Here is a 14,658-nt window from a genome sequence, read left to right on the forward strand (position 1 = left end):
AAAACAAAAACCATTGTAATCCACATATCACGACCATGTAAAATTGTAGCATCAGCTAATATTAAAGATACTTTGCATAGTACAATAAATTAATTAAATTATCTTTAGTGAGTCTATTTGAATGGAAACTTCAACATCAAGTTTCCTGCAATTTCTTTATCAGGACCTCTAAAGTTGTATTTTTATTGATATTTTAAAATAAATTCCTGTAACATCAAACCTATACAGCGTTCATCACAGGCCAAATACATCTCTAACCTTTTAAGCTTCCACAGTAAAAACTGTCTTCTTTATTTATATAAGTTTGGAAAAGACACAAATGTAATCACAACCCCTAAGGCAAAATTTTATGGCAGTTTTCAGAACTCCTCACTATAAAAACTACTCAAACCTACAAACATAAAAGTTTCCAATAAAATTTGTTTTAGATACTAGCAATAAAACATTCTTTGCTTGCCTTTTAGCTCCAAATTCTGGAGCCACGGCTGTCCACATGCCAAAGATGTATTTCACATTCCCCAGCCACACATTCTCCAAACTTTTAAGCTCCAATTGGAAAACACTATTATTATTTATTAAATATCATGAATATTTCATATTTAAGGGATGTGTGTTAATGAGAACAAAAGAAAAAATAGGTCATAGTAAAAAAAAAAACCTACAAAGAGAGCATCACATAAATCTTTAAGTAAATAACTATATTTTAAAATAACGTCCTCATGTTTTCACCTAAAAATGTTTGTGTTTTTTAACCCGGAACATGTTTCCTAATGAAAGTTTAAATAATAAGGGAGAAAAGTGTACCTATAAGCATATATGTGATTCATACTGGAAACTTCTCTGAGAGATTGTGTATGTTCTGCCATTAAGGGCATTTGGAAAGCTGATTTCTCTTCCAGCTCCCAGGGCAAGAGGGAGAGGCTGCCAGGGACTTCCACCCTCAGGAAGCACCTGGAAGCATCCTAGCTCTGGGTCCTAACAGTTTTACCAAAGTGTTTCTTTCAGGCCTTGGACCCTGAGGTCAGTCCATTCCATTCATCACTCTGATCACTGTTTCTCAGAGGCACCACATAAAATATAAACCGGGCTCATTGCTTTAACATGTGTGTATTGTTCACTGTGCAGATGGCACGTGGTGGTATATTGTCAAGGCACTTACATGCCTGTTCCTCTGCCTTAAGGAGTATTGTGTGCAGACATGGGCAAAGGCTTTGGCATCAGATCATTTATATTTGATCCTCAGCAAGGCCGCTTTCTAACTGTACTAGCCTGGCAAGTTAAGGAACTTTTCCAAGTGACAATTTCCTCATCTGTAAAACTAGAGGTGGTGGGGTGGCAGGGGTGGGGGTGGTTCCTTCCTTTTGCCTTCTTCCTGACTCATGGTCCCATTGCTGACCTCCTTACAAACTCTTTCACTCTTATACTCAGTTTCTCTTTAAATAAAGTCCTCATCATAATTTCGTATGCCACAGAAGCAAACCTGAGACAAGGAATCATGTGTAAGTGACTCACTATGGTACCAGGAGAGACCTGGAAGGGAGTGAGGGGAGGAGGGCAGGGAGAGGGAAGAAGTCAAGCAGGGATCCACCTTCAGGCAAAGATTTAGCCTCACTTGATCCCACACAGGAGCTCTGGAGCCTAAATTATACCTACAAGTCTGTTCCCCTTAAAAGGTTGCCAGATAAGATACAGGACATCCTATTAAATTTGAATTTCAGATAAACAACAAATTCTCTTTAGTATAAGTATGTCTCAAACACTGCATGGAACAAACTCATACTAAAAAACATATATATTTGTTGTCTACCTGAAATTCCAACTTAATTGGCCATTCTATATTTTTATTTGTAAATCCATAAACCCTACAAAGGCCAGGCTACTGAACTATGGTGGTGACGGTACGGGGATGGGGATGTGGATGGGGTGGGGGGAGCTCACAAAACCAGTAAAAAGGATTAGATGGAATCCGAGTGGAATACCATCAGTATCTGCTAGCTTGTGTTCTCTCATTTTCTTCACACAGTGTTCCTTCCACTTTCTTTCCACTATGGAAACTTGGCTCATCCCTAAAGAACCCTCACTTCTTTGCAGTTTTCACAATGGAGGCTGCTTTTTCTCTGTGAAAACAACAACAACAAAACTGGCTTTCTGCAATTCTTCACTGTGGCTTTTAGATCATGGATTCATTGTTCCCACTCCCCGGAGCTAAAGTCTCTCCTCTCTGAGCTCTGGCTATCTGCCTATTGCCTTCTACCCCGCTGAAGTTTTGCCTACATTCAAGTGCCTTTTGACCAATTCACCGATAACTGTGGCATCTAGATCATAGGTATCCTCAGACCCCAAATGTTCCCACCAATTTGGTCACTACTTTGTCAATTAAGTAGTCTCAAAGTTTTGGTATCTCTTCTCCATTTCCACAGCACATTCTCTTCATTTTTACCTTACCTAACCATCCTGGGAGCTGCTCCACCCTTGAAAATTTAATTTAATTGGCCCACTTTGACAATACTCTTACTCATTCAATTTTCACTCTATTACTCTATTACATTAGGCCTTGAACTTAATGGAGACACTTACCTAATCCATCAAGTCTTCCTGAATTTGCTTCCTTCTCTCTTCAGCAACACATTTCACCCTTTTATCAATATTTCTAAACATTCGAATGGCTTCCTCCTTTTTTCTTTCTGATATATCCATTCTAAAACCCTTCAACCCATAGCTATGCAAACACTTCCTTACTCCATCCTTCCTGAATTTGATTAAAAGATTATCATGATATAATGTATATTGGGATACCAAAACTTTCATTAGTAATAAGAGAAACAAGTTTAAATCATACTGAAGTTAATTATATTGTATTGCTATAACATATTCCCAGTAGATAGTGTTTTAAGTGCAAAGATGCTGTGATACATTGCAATTTTTCTCTAGAAGTCATTAGGCATTTAATATGAAGAATATTAGCTTGAGTAGAATAGAAGCTTGGGTCTATATACTTAGCAATTTCTCATGCTACAGTATAAATTGGAAGCACTATTTTTTTAAAAATGCTGGATCCATGTTAATATTATGTATTGAAAATAGACACAAGGAAAAGATGTAATTATTTTCCTTGAAAAGTAGGCTTAAATTTAACCCTTATTTCCAATATCTTTGATTACATTTACCTACTTTGAAATCTAAACTAAGAAAAAAGTCAGAAATATGATGAAACAAAATAAGAATTATCGTTTGTACAAATATACATAAACAAAAAATGAAGATGAAATAAAGGGCACTTGTCACACACACATATTCATGAAAACAAAAATTAAGTATTTATGAAGTTTAGGGTTTTATTTTTCTTGAAATTAAATAAAAATAACCTGAGGAGCAATTTAAAAACCCCAAAACATTTTCAAGTTCAACATTGTACCATTAAATATAAAAGCATACTTATTTCAAAACAAGGCTAATAAGATATTTTACAGCAGGTTCATAATTCACTAGACTATCACTGTTCAAAACCAAAACAGCTAAAAGCTTGAAATGACATCAAGAGACCCCTCTACTCCAAATAGTGAAATTGAAGTAAAGGTTAATGATATTTTAAGCCTATTTTTTCCTTCTTTGTCTTATTTTACTGTCTAAGCCATTTAGGATTTGGTATTCATGAAGGTGTGTGAACATTAACTTTGGTTTTTATATACTTGTTTCAGACATACTTAAACTGAAATAGTTTGATTAGTACACAAAGTATAAGGTACTAAATCATAATGCTTCTCCATTTAGCAAAATTGTATTTTACTAATCTTTTGCTTTAAAGTTTATTTGCTGGGCTATAATATCCTCAAATATTTCCATATATCGTTAGACTCCTTCAGCATGAGTCCTGAGTCCCAGTGTAAGTTGTTGTGTGGGGGGAGATAGTCTAATACGATTAGGAAAATGATTACTTCAAGATGCTGGAATAAGAAGAACCAAAGAATGAGTTCCTGATGAATGATAAGTAGTTAGATTATCTTCTGGTTTAAAACTGAATCTAAATTTTCAGGAGACCCAAGTAGTTTCTTAGAACTGGAGCTTACAGTGACTCAGGGAATAATATCTTCTACAAATGTTCCTCTGGGCATTTAAGCATGTTAATGCAAGAAGCTGTAGGGGCATCTAACGCCCTCTTCACCTGCAAAGCGCGCGCACACACACACACACACATTAAATAAGTTGGGTGCTACTTAGATAGACATGGGTTTGAGACCCATTACCTAATATAGGATATGTATTCTAGACCTAATAAGTATAAAGTTCTCCTGATTAAAAAGTTTCTTAAGTGTATCCTTCCAGGTGATACCTCTAAAATGTTATCTAAAAATCTCTACTTAGTTTAGGGCCATGCTGGAACAATTATATCTTTACCATGTAAGCTTTTCATTAATTCATTTGTTCACTCATTTAATAAATACAGATTGAATATTCATCATGTGCTAGGCACTCCACTGAGTACTGAAAAGAATGGAACTATGCCAAAGATAAATGGTGTTTTAGCACCCTGGAAACTTACATATGATGAGTATGATGACCCAAACGACACGCACTATATATGGCCAGGGAGCTTTCCATGTCTAAAAGTCAGGGAAGGCTTCTTCAACCAATTGACCTTTGAGATGAGACATGATTTGCATATCCAGGAGGGAGTGAGGAAGGCAGAGAAAATCCAAAGGATTGGATAGCAACCTCTTGAAAGGATTAGCTCTGTATTTAGTTTTTATTTTTTACCTGTTCAAATAACTACATTCACAGTGGCTTAAAATAAACTAAGATATAAAACACAAAACATGAGAGCAAGGTGAAAGTTGGCATTCTCTATGGTCTTTTTGCTATTTGAAGGGTCCCTTCATGTGGATTTGACTTGAAAACAGATGGCCTGTGGTGGTGATTTAATGAGATAAATGCTCCTCCCCATTAGGATCTGTGGCTGGGTCTTTCTCTTAGTATTTACTAAAGAATAAAGTCATCTGCTTATATATTAGTACTTCTTAATCTGGTAGTATTTTATATTCCTGCAGCCAGTGTAGGAATTTATGATCTGGAATATGGTAATGCTATCAATCCAGCCAGTTTTACTTCTCATGGTTTATCTTAAACAGGACTACTGTGTAATTGCTTTTGTGCTTTCCCATTTGTTTTCTCTTGTAAAAGAAAAAAGACTGAGAATATTAACAAACCAGCTGTTAGCACTTCTTTGATATTTCCCTGTGGCCTGCTCCATTAGAGGGGGCTAAGTTCTTAATATCAGTTGGATTTGTTAATTATTGGTAAACAGTGCTCTATGAGTATTAGATAATGGATTCATTTTGCACATTTATTTTTATCGCGGTAATTTGGGTGTTCTCTTGTCTTTAATTGCTTTGTTTAAAAAGTACCTAAAAGCATAATCCAGAATTCCAAGTCTTCCGCCAAATTAAGGAAAGCAATACTTTCCTTTACTTATATGACCAAGGCAAATATAATTTCCAGCTCGTTTTCAAAAATTTACTTCAGATGATCTTGGGTCAGATTTTCTATACCTAACATTGTGGGGAAAAGACTATAAAAGTTCACTGCATTCATGATACGAACAAACACTTTATTCAATTATTCGTTTACTCAGGGTCAGCTTTATACCAGGTTTTGTGTTAGGCTTTGGGGAGATGAAAGCAATGATAATGATGGGGAAAATGTCACCCTAGAGACTCCTAAATAGTTGATCCTTTCAAATAAAGTTCAAGGGCATTTGGTATGTCATTTGCTGTTCTATAGGAGACAAAGACAAGCTCTAGTAAATTATGCTACAAGACAGCCAGTGAATGCCTAATTCTGGTCTCCTTGGTGGTAGCCCAAGTCTGGGATGGTTCAGTTCATGTCGTTATAGCACATCACAAGAGATATCCGTGGGGAAACCAAGAGACAAAGATCTAGATGTTTAGCCCTAAGGCAGAGAGATGATAGGAATAATGCATTTGACTAAGAGTATTTTAAAAAGAAAAAGGTCCTCTGCTCAGTGAGTTCATGTAGAGAACATCTCTAAGATGAACCATCTACTATCAGCTATGGTGGCACCTGCTGTGTGGTTCTAAGATCAGACATCTAGGAGAGCTCGCCCTCTCCCAGGAGGCAATCTTCAGAAAATGTGTATCAGCCGGAAACACCGAGCAAAAGATACTGATGGAACTTAAGCCTAAGGTGCTTTCAGAATCTTCGAGACCAGGTTTCTAATTTACCCGGGATAGGGTTGAATTTTATTTATACTTCTTGCTGAGGCAGAAACCTAAATGACATGCAGACGGCTTCACAGTTTGCTTAGCTAGTGATTGTTTCCCAGAACTAACTCCTAATAGCCTACTCAGTCAGTCCCAAGAACATCCTAAAGAAGTTGACCCCTTCCTTGATTGGAAGATTTACAAGGCAGTAGGTCCCCCTCCACCTCCCTGTACATATAGGTCCATGGAGAACAACAAACTGAAATGATCCTCCTTTCCTGGAACCAATATGGAGGCAATGTGAAGTGCAGACAAATCCCGGGAGTCCTAAATGGCCTTCAACAGACATGTCCTAATGAAGCAAAGTTAAAAATTGGTAATAAATTAATGAGAATGTGCCTCTTAGTGGCAATCATCCATCCATTCCCTCCTAGAGCACCTTTTAATTATTGTTACTAACGACAGAGTTTGGGGGTCACTGATTTCAGAAAAGAAGAAAACTTTTTTTTGCTTTCCAGGCAGTTACGTGCAGCCTCTGAATTCTGCATGTTTGATATAACCAATATTTATTACTTGTGGTTGTTACTTTTTTAAATGCTGGGCAATGGCATTCCTTTACTGGGCTGAAAAGACACTTCATAAATTTGCCCTTTTTCCTTCTGATGTCCAAGGACATTGTCATTTGGGGCTGTTCATCATTTGTAGACAGTAATGATAAGAATAATATGCCCCACACACTTTCTCTGTCTTCACGGGGTACCTCAATAATCCCTAAGGAGTCATAGAGGTAGGGGGGAAAACTCCCTGTTTTATCTATTTCCCATCTTTCTGTTATCTGGGCTTATGACCAATTTAGGCAGAGAATCATTCAGCAGCTCACTGGTGATCTTCACAGTTGCTGGCTAATGCAGCCTCTTAAACATCTCTAAGAAGCTTTAAAATCTGCTTAGGAATCTGTCAGAGTGACACATGTTGGCAGCAATTTAATTTCACAAGGAATCATGGAGTGAATGCACTACCCACCTTTCCTCTCTCCCTTTCCTTCCTTCCCACCATACCACATGACATATTCCAAATGGATGACTTTCTGGGGTTACCTCTCATAGAATATAACTTACAAGTTGGGAAATTAGAAGAGCAATCAACACGAGTCAACAATTTAACATCATTTTTTTATAGCAACTAGGCTGTAATTGGGGAAGAGAGTGAGGACATGCCACCAGACAGTAACAGAGCATAGAACAGAAGCCATTGTTCCAGAGCTCCCTGCTTGGCCATCCATGGCAAGCTCATGTCCACAGTTGCCCTGCCTTTTTACTTCAGCCACCAAATCCATCTGATCTCTTCTCTATCCTCAAACTTCCAGATTCAGAAATAGTGGAGAGTGCAGAAAAGCTATCAAAGAGAAATGAATGGGTGTATTTTGATAGCAACTCATGAGAAACTATGGCCTTCATCACTTTGCTTGTGTTCTGACTTTAGCTTGCTCTTTCCTGCTTAACAAAGGAAGAAGAAATTATAGGCAGTGTTAGAAAACTCACAATTAGGAAAATAAAAAGGATAACCATAGATTTACATTTTTAAGGAATTTGTTGAGCTTACGTTTTCAAAGCTCCTCCCACAATAAAACTTTTTTCCCCTTCAAGATTGCTAATATAGGATCTATCCCTCAAGAGGAAATAATGTCCTGAGAGTTTTTAAAAACAATCGTGAGTGGAGGGAGATTGTAGGATTCATATTTTTAAATGAATTATAGGGTCTGTATGCACCACTCTTTAGTGTTTAGTCCTGGCAGAACAAAATATTGATTCCAGTCCGCTGTGAAAATATCCCAACAAAGTGAAAGTTAGAAGTTAATATAGGCAGCAAACTCGTGATTGATTACGCTGTTCATTGAGAGATTTACATAACTAAAAGGTAGGAGTTGTCAGCAGATTTAGTGCATGCTCCCAGCCCTCACAAGGCCAGCAAGGCTAAGCCCCATCTTATCATTTTCACTAAGTCCCATCTTCAGATGAAAACTAAACACTGAACCATCCAAGTTCCCCAGAGCCTTTTACAAGAAATGATCCCTGCCTGGAATTATCATCACTTGCATAGTTTTTCTAACAGGCTAATGCAGCCCCCCTTTGAGGAGAAACCCTTTGAGGGCAAAAGAAAATGCAGTCAAGCACACCCAACCTCAAAGGCATCACTGATAGTGAAGTAAGTTCAGCAGAACTTCTTTCAACTGGTTAAACTCTGAAATATCATCCACATAGACAGCAAACTCGAAGTTACTCTTCTGCCTTCACAGGACCAGAACATCTTACCACCAATGACGAGGTTATGAGCCCATGAGACTGGTGAAAGATGCCTTCATTTATTTACATATTTATATATTTTGAAGACTTCCCATTAAAAAATTTTACTATTCAGTTTCCCAGAAGGCCTAGAGATCTTGAGAAGAAAACACAAATTTAAGTCACTGTGGTTTGAGTGTTAAGTTGGTAGCAGCCATGAGAAGGGCTGCCTGAGTTAATTATGTGGGGTTTACCTGCCCTGTAGAGGTGTGAGTTAGATTATGCGGGAGTCCCATCATGATTTGTACTACTCAGAGAAGCAAATAACTCTCCCATTTTTACTATATGCTTTATTTTAATGCAACATGTATCTCTTAGCCAATGGGTAGAAAGTGATACTCTATTGGTGTGACCCAGAATTAAGAAGCAAAACCATGAGGAGGTATAGTTCACATATGAATTTGCTGATTCCAGTTTCCATGGTTAAAAGAAGTTGACAACGTACATATATCCCAAGCTTTGCATGATATCTGTGTCCTCAAAAGAGAACTGGCATTGCTTCCCCTAATTCAAATCCCAATGATCGATTGTTCTTTAATATTAACAGTCATTGCTGGTCTGCCTCTTGCAGCACAAGCACTTCGGCTCCAAATCTCAAGGTCTAAAGACCATCATCATTTATCTAATGAGCCCCAGGAGGACCCAGGGTAGCTCAGCCCATTAAGCAAGCTGGGTCTCAAGCAAGGACTGTTGAAAGTTGACCTGAAACTGCCAGAATTCTCCTTTGTGGGGTTTTGTTATGAGTCATAAAATTCACTTCCTCCATGGCAAATCCAACTGTATCTGTTAATTGTGTCTCTGCTCCATGCCATAAGCTTTACCTCACCAGACCATCTGCTTGGGCTTCATCCCGTCACTAATGATCATTTTCTACTTTCCAGTCACTAATTTTTAAGAAGCACCAGTGAGATATAGTGAAAATATGCCCTTCAAGAGGTGTCGTGAAACTTAATTTCTATTCCCATTTCTGCCAATAACTATCTAAGTGACCTTGAGGGAGACTTGACTTCTCTGAACTTTGGTTTCCTCATCTGCAAAACTAGATGACACACAAGGTTCCCCTGGCTTTAAAATCCCAGTTATAGTCACATATAAAGAAAGGACTTTATTCTTACTGGTTTATTAGAACTTTTGGCAAAGGTGGGCAATTTCACATGATGTTTAAAAATTCACCACATATTCGGTTACCAAATCCTGGGGATAACTCTTCAAAATTGGAGGAAACTTAAAACAATGTAAAAAAAGAAAAAAAAACACAACTCTGAGTTTCACAGCACACTAGCCCAATATGATTCTCTAGGGTGCATAAGAGAATTTAAATCTTTATTATTCCCTTCTTAAAAATCTGGATTTGCTACAAGTAATGCTTGGTGTTTTGTATTATTTGGTTTCATTTTGTTTGTTTAGCAACATCTCAACTATCTTTATTTTCTAAATATGGGAATTAAAACACAACAACTTTGGAACCTCTGGTCTTTTTCATTCCTCATTACCGTCAATCTCTTTGCAAAATTTGACAATTGTCTACTCCCTTAACAGACTCCTCTCATTTGACTTCCATGACACTGTATTTCTAGGTTTTCTTTCCCTCTGTGTCTGTTCCTTCTTTTTTTTTCTTTCAAATTTTTATTTAAGTTCTAGTTAGTTAACATACAGTGCAATATTGGTTTCCAGAGCGAATTCAGTGATTCATCACTTACATATAATACCCAGTGCTTATCACAAGTGCCCTCTTTAATACCCATCACCCATCTAGCCCATCCCCCACCCACCTCCCTCCATCAATCCTCAGTTTGTTTTCTATTGTTAAGAGTCTCTTATGGTTTGCTTACTTCTCTCTTCCCCCCCCATATGTTTTGTTTCTTAAATTCTACATGTGAGTGAAATCCTACAGTATTTGTCTTTCTCTAACTGACTTATTTTGCTTAGCATAGTACACTCTAGCTCCATCCATGTCATTACAAATGGCAAGATTTCATTCTTTTTGAAAGCTGGGTAATATTCCATTGTATGTATGTGTACCACCTTTTCTTTATATATTCATCAGTCAATGGTCTTTTGGGCTCTTTGCATAGTTTGCTGTGGAAATATTGCACTATTGTTGACAGGGCTGCCATGTACCCCTTTGAATCTGTATTTTTGTATCCTTTGGGTGAATACCTAGTAGCACAATTGCTGGTTGTAGGGTAGTTCTATTTTTAACTTTTTGGGGACCCTCCCTACTGTTTTCCAGAGTGGCTGCACCACTTTGCATTCCGACCAACAGTGCAAGAGGGTTCCCCTTTCTCCACATCCTCACCAACACCTGTTGTTGCTTGTGTTGTTAATTTTAGCCATTCTGGACAGGTGTGAGGTGCTATCTCATCGTGGTTTTGACTTGTATTTCCCTGACGATGAGTGATGCTGAACATCTTTTCGTGCTCCTTCTTGACTTCCACTGGATCCTCTTCTTCTACTCCCTTACACATGAGTGTTTTCCCGGGTTCCATTCTAAGTTCTCCCATTTTAATGCCTTCATACATGTCCCATTAGTAATCTCGTTTATTATGTACACATAATTTTCAAAGTCATTTCTTTCATTTAAAAAACAGAGAGAGGGCACCTGGGTGGCTCAGTTGGTTAAGCGACTGCCTTTGGCTCAGGTCATGATCCGGGAGTCTCAGGATCGAGTCCCACATTGGGCTCCCTGCTCAGCGGGGAGTCTGCTTCTCCCTCTGACCTTTCCCCCTTCTTGTGCTCTCTCTCTCTCTCTCTCTCAAATAAATAAATCTTAAAAAATAAAATAAAAAATAAATAAAAAACAGAGAGAAAGAAAGAAAGTGATTTTCTGGTGTCTTTCTTTAAAAGGGCATTACTCCCATCATTAGAACTCATCTTCATTATCTCATCTAAACCTGATTATATCCCAAAGGCTCCATCTCCAAGTACCATTACATTTGGGATTAGAGCTTCAATAGATGAATTTTGGAGGGATATCATTCAGTCCATAGCACCATTCCTGCTGTTAACCATTCACTAAGGGTTTCCTGGTCCAAGGAATGTTCTTTCCAGCTGAATGTCATGACAGCCCTTTAGCCTCTGGCTTTCAGCAATCCTTCAGATACATAAAGACTGTCTACTGGGGATACCTTGCCCTCCAGACAGGGATCAATTTCAAGTTCTGCCCTTTCCTAAGGGCTCACTTAGCCTCCTGGAAAAATTCACACTAACCTTCCATCAATGGAAGCCCAGCTTTCTCCTCTTATAATGTTCTTTACTTCTCCACTATCAGGTCACCAACTGTCAGACATCTTCAGGTGAAAGTTACGGAGTTATGTTCTTCATCCTCTCCTGCACCACACTGAGAACTCTGAGTAGGTTTCTGAAACTACTTGGCTTGGAGGCTAGAGAAGGAATCCCCTTCTCAAGAGGTGGTTGGAAAAATACATGGTACACCAGTAACTCTCTTTCTCTATATTTTTTAAACTCCCAATCTTCAAGAATATATTTTGGGGGCAAAGGTAAAGGATGGTTGACTTGTGTAAGAAGCTGAAACCCAGGGGCGCCTGGGTGGCTCAGTCATTAAGCGTCTGCCTTCGGCTCAGGTCGTGATCCCAGGGCTCTGGGATGGAGCCCCGCATCAGGCTCCCTGCTCAGTGGGAAACCTGCTTCTCCCTCTTCCACTCCCCCTGCTTGTGTTTCCTCTCTCACTATCTCTCTGTCAAATAAATAAATTAAATCTTTAAAAAAAAAAAAAGCTGAAACCCAAATTTTATGGCTGGAATGTAGTTAGTAGAGAGGAGAGTGACAGATAGTGAAATCAAACAAATAAACAAGATTGAGATCACATAGAGTCTTGGAGATTATGGTGAAAATCTGGGTTTTATTTTAATGTAGTGGAAAATCACTGAAGGTCATTAAGCAGGGAAATGATATGAGCAATAGGCTGAGATTTACATTTAAAAATGTATCTCTCTCTGTTACATAGAAAATTATAAAGGGGAAAGAGTTTCCAAGAACATCAAATATCAGGCTCCCAAGTAATTCAGGTGAGAGATGTAAGTGATTTGGCTTAGAATGATAGCAGTGGAGAAGAAATAAAGGGGATGAACACAAAATATAGTTTGGAAGAAGAATTGAGAGGATGTGCTAAAGGGCTGCATGTAGAGAGTGAGTAAGATGTTAAGAATGACTTAATTGGGGAGTGAACAACCAGATGGATGGGGTAGTATTAATTAATATGGAAAATACGGAACTAAGAGTAAGTTTTGTTTTGTTTATTGAAGTTAAATGATGTCAATGTTATATTAGTTTCAGGTATACAACACAGTGACTTGGCATTCTATACATTACTCCATGCTCACAATGATAAGTGATTACCATCTGTCACCACAGAAGTTATCACAAAATTATTGATGATAATCCCTATTCTGTACTTCTCATCCCAGTAATTTAATTATTTTATAACTGGAATTTTATATCTCCTAATCCCCTTCCCTTATTGTGCCTATCCTCTCAACTCTCTCCCTTCTGGCAACCACCAGTTTGTTCTTTATTTATGATTCTGTTTCTGTTTGTTTGTTCATTTGTTTTGGTTTTTAGATTCTATACATAAGTGAAATCATATGGTATGGGTTTTTCTGTGTCTGACTTATTTCACTTAGCATAATACCCTCAAGGTCCATCCATGTTGCTGCAAATGGCAGAATTTTTATGGCTGACTAATATTCCACCTATATATCATATCTTTATCCATTCATCTGTCAGTGAACACTTGAGTTACTTCCATATCTCAGCTATTCTAAATAATGCAGCAATAAACACAGGGGTGCATATCTTTTTGAATTAGTGTTTTCATTTTCTTTGGGTAAATACTCAGGAGTGGAATTACTAGATTGTATGGTTTTTCTACTTTTAATTTTTTGAGGAAACTCCTTACTCTTTTCCACAGTGATTGCACCAATTTACATTCCTACCAACAGTGCACAGGGTTACCTTTTCTCCACATCCTCACCGATACTTGTTATTTCTTGTCTTTTTGATACTAGCCTTTCTGACAGGTGTAAAGTAATATTTCAATATGGTTTTAATTTGCAATTTCCTAATGATTAGTGGTGTTGAGCATATTTTCTTGTTTCTGTTGGTCATTTGCATGTGTTCTATGGAAAAATGTCTATTCAGGTCCTCTGCCCATTTTTTAAATCAGATTATTTGTGAGTTTGTTTTTTTTTTTGGTATGATAATTTTCAGATTCAAGCACGAATTGCAAGTTAAGTTCATTATGTCCTGGAGATAACTGGTTATGAACTAGATAGAAAACAAGTGTGTCCTATAATTCTGGCACTTACCAGAGTTACGGCTTTGGGAAAGTCATTTAAATCATAGAGCTCCAGTTGTCCGATTTAAAGAGTGGAGAAGTAGAGAGATTAGAGTTCTTAATGGTTTTCTCTAAATTTTATGATTTTCTTTGTTTTGACTCTACCCATGGATGGAATCCACTGCAAAATGGATTAAGATCTTCACTTAAATAAAGTCTGTGCATAATTCTCCTCATACCCAACTTTTAAGGAACTTGAAATCATAAGGAATAATAGTTACTTTTTTGTTATTTTTGCAGATGGATACCAAAGCTCCAATATAACTCTTACTGTAAATCTGTCTAAATAGCATGCTGGCAAGCTAGAGGGCAAGCTATTTAGGAAAATGTTTACTTCAGTTGAGTCTGAGATAATTTACTTTGTCTAACATGCATTTGTAAGATATCTTTTAAGAAAATATACAGTTTCAATATATTTAGTTTAAAATTGATCATTTTCAAACTATTAGAAACTTCACATTCAGGAGATATTTCTTTGGATCTTAAGTTTGCATACAAATTTTTATTTGGCTGAAGACATATACAAAGTGTAATTTAAAGTGGGACTGTCATACGATCAGAACGTTGTAAACTATTACACATTTTTTCCCTTTTCAAGTATGTCAAAGATAAACTTCACTGAGGAAAATAAACATCATCTCTTGGTTATGATGAGACATTTTGGGCACTGAGACCCCAGCTTTCTGAAGACCTTACTTCTAATGAACTGCAGGCAGTAAAACTGTTTCCCTCCTTCTGATTA

This window comes from Mirounga angustirostris, unplaced genomic scaffold (genome assembly GCF_029215605.1).
Source record: "Mirounga angustirostris isolate CCGP_5_RB_7025 unplaced genomic scaffold, mMirAng1.0.hap1 SCAF_2, whole genome shotgun sequence".
In the NCBI taxonomy this organism is placed as follows: domain Eukaryota; kingdom Metazoa; phylum Chordata; class Mammalia; order Carnivora; family Phocidae; genus Mirounga; species Mirounga angustirostris.